The 6,210-nt window shown below is 37.5% G+C and overlaps 1 long non-coding RNA gene across 1 annotated transcript in view; it reads right to left on the bottom strand.

The window, feature by feature from the left end:
• Window positions 1-1,047: 1,047 nt before the first annotated feature.
• Window positions 1,048-6,210, bottom strand: part of LOC117955046 — a 6,126-nt gene continuing 963 nt past the window's right edge. Inside the window, exon 3 of the long non-coding RNA XR_004658943.1 lies at window positions 1,048-1,166. This is a non-coding gene — a long non-coding RNA (uncharacterized LOC117955046). The remainder of the gene's footprint in view (window positions 1,167-6,210) is intronic.

Here is a 6,210-nt window from a genome sequence, read left to right as displayed (position 1 = left end):
GACACTCTCCACAAAGCCAGACGACAGCTGATAAGCTGTGCTAACCTGCCGCCACACGATCATGGCTGTAATGTGTGTATTTGGATTCTTTTGTCTTGATAAAAGTTCAGAAGTAACCTGATTAGTTTATCGTTAAGGCTCAGTAGGGAAGTTTTCTTTCTTTCTTTCTTTCTTTTTTTTCTAACGAATGTTAATGGGGTTGTCTGTCGTTTCAAAAAAAAAGATTTCGAATAGAAGAATAAACATACACTTACACTAATATGTACAGATATTAATTTGTCCATAAAGTGTATAGAAACATATACATGCACATACACATACGTTTGTACACACACATTTAAAGAGACAGCTCAATGAGGATTGTAAACAGGAAGACAATAGAGCATTGCAAAAGTGCAGATGGCCGTGGAATACTGATGTGGTAATGTGTGTGTAATGTACTTTGTTGGGCAGAAATGTAATCTACTGTACCAAAAATAAAAAATAAAAAACTACATTGTGGGAACAGTTTCCCAATGAAGGCTTGATAATGTCTACCTGAGCGATAGAAATTTTAAGATTTGTTCTTCTTTAAAGCCAGACCCTGATACTAAATTATGATTCAAATACTGAAGGGGACAGATTATTCTTTTTCGTGTTTTCTGTCATATCTACAAAGTTATAATGTTGGGTTTTCATGTTAAACGTGGAGAAAACCAGGGCTTTAGTACTCGTATGTGGTCTTGGACTGGAGTGCAGACTTGAGACGGTTTTTCTATGCTCTTGGACTTGTCTCAGACTTGCTGGTATTTGGACTTGGACTTGTCTCGCCACTGTGGTGTTAACAATGTCCAAATGTAGCTAACTACATGCTAACAGCAATTAAATACAGTATCTAATTTTAACTGCTAGTGTTGTTACATTTTTCCAAATTCCGGGTCAAATCACACATTTTCTGTTTATTAGGTTTGAAAGCCTTTATCTGAATTCTTTTTTTTTGACAGTAGAAAATACAGCTTCATTCAACTAGAATCTAACGTTAACATCCCGCTCATTATTATCAGCTACATGCTAACGCAACATAGCTTTAATCTTGGCTGGTCAATGCTGGTCATTTCTCCCCAAATTCCGGTCACTTTACTGCTGGGACATGTCCGGTTGTGTAAGATTTGGTTTAGAAGCCTTTACTTGTCACGGTACAAAGTCCTACTTGAAGATTATCTTATATCTACAGCTGTTTTTCAGTCATTTCTGCACTGAACTACTGCCCCTCTATGGTAAAAATATGAATCTTAACTTTTTTACAGAAGTCCCAGATGATGAGAGCAGAGATGGAAGGCTGCCTGTAGTACTGGATAAGCAGCAGCAGAGGGGGGGGCATCTTCATGTCTTGAACACAGATGCAGCAGGAAGAAAACCCTGTCTGTACTAACTACTACCTCTTTACTCACAGAATACAATGTACCCACCTTCTAATAGTGACCAAAACCCGTGTCATACTGTAAACTACTATATACTCATACTGCTGTCACTTTATCAGCACTGCTCCAAGTACAATGTGCAATATCAAGGTTTACTCATCTGTGAAATATAATTTTCAATATTTAATATACTGTATATTTAACATTTTAATTATTCAACCTTTAAGTCTGTTAACATTTTATATTTTCCCTTACTATTAACTATTTTTTATATATATATATATATATATATGTCTTACTTTTTAAATTTACTGCAATGAATAGTTCTGTTTTTTACGTAAAGTAAGTAAAAATGTAAATGCAGGATCTTGACTTAAAAATACTTCTACACTGTATGCTACTTTTACTCTTTTACTTAAGTAAATGATCGAAGTATTTTTTGGCTATATACAGTACATTATTACTTCCTGTTGACAGTTGTGTCCTTCTGAATTGTAATTTTTGAATACCTAAAATATTTTTACCCAATGCAGTATTGTTTTAATGGAGAAATCGTGAAATTAAATACGATATGTGTTCATACTGGTTGTTGTAGTTCTTCTTCTTCAATTCATCCCTGATAGCAGTAAGATGATACTTACAAATATATATTTTAACTGGCAGTAGAGCGGTTTAAGTCATTTCAGCACACAGGAGAGAACACAAACACCTGGTGTCTGGCATGATAGTGATGTGGGATTGAAAGAGATCGCACAAATAAAAAAAAAAGGGTTTTGATTCTTGATCTGAAAATGGAACCTGCTTGACATTTATCTGGCAGGAAGTCCAAATGTGCGTTCGAACTCAAAAGGATCACGAGTGAGATGTCATCAAAAATGGGAAATGGTAAAAGATATGTGAAAAGAGCTTAAGTACAAGTGCTCAGGGTTTCAATTAACACATTTACTTACTGTAATTTAAACACCTAGTTATTCTCTGAATCCTTGTGTGTTTTATTACTACTACTACTCATTTATAAAGCACCCTTACAAGTTACAAGGAGATTTAGAAAAGACCAAACCAACAGATGTACAGTACACTGCAATAAAATATATACTATTAAGATTAAAATGTAAAGAAATTTAACAGTTGAAATTAAAAAGAACTGATTTGCAGTAATTTATTTTCTAAGGCTGTCCTTGTTTCATTTGTAAACCTCTCATTGTTGTGATTTGAATGTAAGGTTAGACTATAAAATGCCTTAAGTGGAATTAATAACATGACACTGAAAGAAAGCTAAATGGATAGAGCATTAATTGTAATAATAATAATAATAATAATAATAATAATAATAATAACATGTATTTTTGTATTATTTTGCAGTGGTGTTTGATCACAAAATATAAAATAAAAAAATATGTTTTAACATTGAGCTTCCTCATTCAAGTAGAGGCTCCAACCACGAGAGATAAAGTGTGAATCACTTAAGATGGGCAAAAAACAAATGTGTGATATTTTGGTTCATGTGGTGTAGCAGGGTTGCTATGAGCGAGTACTTAACATTCATACATTAAACAGGGACTTTTAATTAATGCTACAATGCTATGATTAATCCTACACAAAGCAGCTTTGACAAACTTCTCAAAACAGGATTTTTTGATCACTTCACAAATCAGCTACAAACTACTTTTGTGTTTTGCTGGGTTTTCAAGTGGGATGCATCTGCAAATTTGCAGCACACACAAAGAGCACAGTTCAATTATAGGGCACAGGAAATGGTGAATGTATCTCTTGAGATGGCTGTCACTGTTTTACACAACTATGATTTTTACTCTAAATGCTATAAGCCCTATAATTCAGTATTGATTTTGTTCAACCACCACACATTTAAAAAGTAAAGCATTTCCCCCACTTTGAACTTTGAATGTTTAATTGTTTTACACTCAATCTCAATGGATATTATTAGAATGAACAGAAACAGACTGCCAAAATAAAAAGAAAGTTCATCAAATTGATCAAAAAGCACCAACATAAATTATATATACATATGTATATGTATGTATATTCACCACACAAAACCACACACTGGTGTAGGAAGTGTCTTAGAGGTCACATGTTTACTTGAATGGATAGTCCGACATGGTTTCCTAAATATGTTTGTGTATAAGTAGGCCTATACATGTATATGTGTTCTAAACTTTTTATTTTAGTATAAGGTGACCATATTTCTCAGACAAAATCCGGGGACACTTTCAGCTCAGAAGCGTATTTACCTCCTAAACAAGTAATGTTTTTACTTTTGTAAAACTTAAAACAGGGACACTAAACCTAGAGCTGTTCTCATTAGGGGCTGGACCTCCTCCCCAAGGTCTGATCCTAGACCCACCACTGCTGCTACTTCATACTCCACTCCACTACACCTCAGTGGGGAATGTTTCAAGAAGGAAAGTCCTAATATTTCAAGATAAAAAATCCTAATACTTCAAGATAAAAAGCCCTAATATTTCAACATATTTTCCTTTGACATTGATGCAGTATTGAACGAGATTGCTCAAGTCGGCAGAAACAAGCAACAATGTAAGTTAATAGGATAATTGTCCAGCTTGTATTTACGTTCATAAAAGTGTTCGTTTTGCTGCTGACAGACTCAGATTATAAGTCTAAGATTCAGACTAAGATTAATAGTCTGAGTGTCTGACAACATTATGGAAAGGATTTCTAAGGAGGTCAACCTTTCTGTTAAAGATAAGATCCTTTTTAAAACATAAAAGTTCGCGAAATTGTGTTCGCTAAACCCACCAGACTCCATGTAAATAATCTGTGATTTTAGCATCGTAATACACGGCTTCTAAAACATCTCTGAGCACCGCTGGCTCTGGCTGCCTGGAGCCTGCGTGTGTTGGGTGTGTGACCATCGTGCTAACCTGCTCGTTAGGAGGTTAGTAGAGTCAGTAGGAAGTTAGCAGAGTCAGATGGAGGTTAGCAGAGTTGGTAGGAGGTTAGCAGGAGGTTAGCAGAGTTGGTAGGAAGTTACCAGAGTCGGATGGAGGTTAGCAGAGTCGGTAGGTAGGTTAGCAGAGTCGGATGGAGATAGCAGAGTCAGTAGGAGGTTAACAGAGTCAGTCAGATGGAGGTAAGCAGTGTCGGATGGAGGTTAGCAGAAGATTAGCAGAGTCGGTAGGAGGTTAGCAGAGTTGGATGGAGGTTAGCAGAGTATGTAGGATGTTAGCAGAGTCTGTAGGAGGTTAGCAGAGTTAGATGGAGGTTAGCAGAGTATGTAGGAGGCTAGCAGAGTCTGTAGGAGGTTAGCAGAGTATGTAGGATGTTAGCAGAGTCTGTAGGAGGTTAGCAGAGTTAGATGGAGGTTAGCAGAGTATGTAGGAGGCTAGCAGAGTCTGTAGGAGGTTAGCAGAGTCGGATGGAGGTTAGCAGAGTATGTAGGAGGCTAGCAGAGTCTGTAGGAGGTTAGCAGAGTAGGTAGGAAGTTAGCAGAGTTGTTAAAATACTAAATTGAACATATATATTCACTAGCCTTGTGAAAACCAAGACATTCAGTGTCCCGAGAGAGTGGGTAAATTTCTTGGGACAAGTTATTAAAAAGGACAAGCCCGGTAAAACCGGGACAGGTGGCAACCCTAATTTTGAAACATTGCAAAACAATCTCTAGATACTGTATATAAATTGATAAATATGTGCAAAAATAAACTATAAGCAACGTTTATAGTCTGTACACAATTCTTTCTTTTCACTGTTTGAACGCCCCCCCATCAAAGTATACATTTTTGTCCTGTTCCCACACTACAATTAACCAAAATGTCACACATTTGGTCTTGGTTTAGTGTTGTTCATCTGATGCATTTCTCACTGTGTCTCATGTGGTTGAGCTCATTTACTTGAATGAGGAAGCTTGCTTTTGCAAAAGCATGTACGGAGCTCAAACTAAGAAGAAAAGATGCACCACATTGACAATAGGTCATGTAGGCTTTATTTGTTTGACAAATCAGTCTTACCGTTTTTGAATGTTTAACTCTTAAATTGCAAACTATGTATATTAATTTTGTCACATAAAATCATACGAAGCACAACTTCAGTAAAAACTATGTATGTCAAAATAAAAATCCCATCGGCTCCATCAACTTGTGCATGATTTATCATAAAGGGAATTGTGGCCGTCAGAAAGAGTCACCCGGTTAAATGGCAATGGGACAGTAGTATCCAGCCAAGTTGCAAAAAAGGCCGCTCAGCTCCCAACATCCCGCTGGAAACTGACAGAGGCACAGAGGCCACCCAGCTCACCGTTCGATGCCTGTGCATTGTCCAGCAGGATACCCAGCAGAAAGGTGTCAGTTGATGCTCAATTTCTCCACGCTTGCCTTTCTGCCCCCTCTAATGTACAGGTGAACATGGACCCAGAGAAGGTTTCACCTGTCCATGGTCGGCATCTTAGCCATAGGTCATTAGTTAGCTGATAACCATATTCACCTTTTCCTCTGTGTTTACTTGGTTTGCATTTAAAAACCAGGACTGACCAGGCTAGCAAAGTCAGCAGGATATTGGTGAATTCCCTATCCTCCCTATCTCATCTTCTCTACAATTCCTCTGTGTTCACTTTGATGTTTATGTTTGAAAACTTGACCGGCCAGCTGGCTGGCTAACTCAGGCTAGCAGAGTTGGTAAGAGGTTATCAGAGTCGGTAGGAGGTTAGTAGAGTCAGTAGGAGGTTTGCAGAGTCGATAGGAGGTTAGTAGAGTCGGTAGGAGGTTTGTAGAGTCGGTAGGAGGTTGGTAGAGTCGGTAGGAGGTTTGCAGAGTCGGTAGGAGGTTGGTAGAGT

The sequence above is a fragment of the Etheostoma cragini genome, chromosome 2 (assembly GCF_013103735.1).
Source record: "Etheostoma cragini isolate CJK2018 chromosome 2, CSU_Ecrag_1.0, whole genome shotgun sequence".
Classification (NCBI taxonomy): domain Eukaryota; kingdom Metazoa; phylum Chordata; class Actinopteri; order Perciformes; family Percidae; genus Etheostoma; species Etheostoma cragini.
Note: the sequence above shows the minus strand (reverse complement) of the source record. Positions and strands in the feature narration are given on the sequence as shown.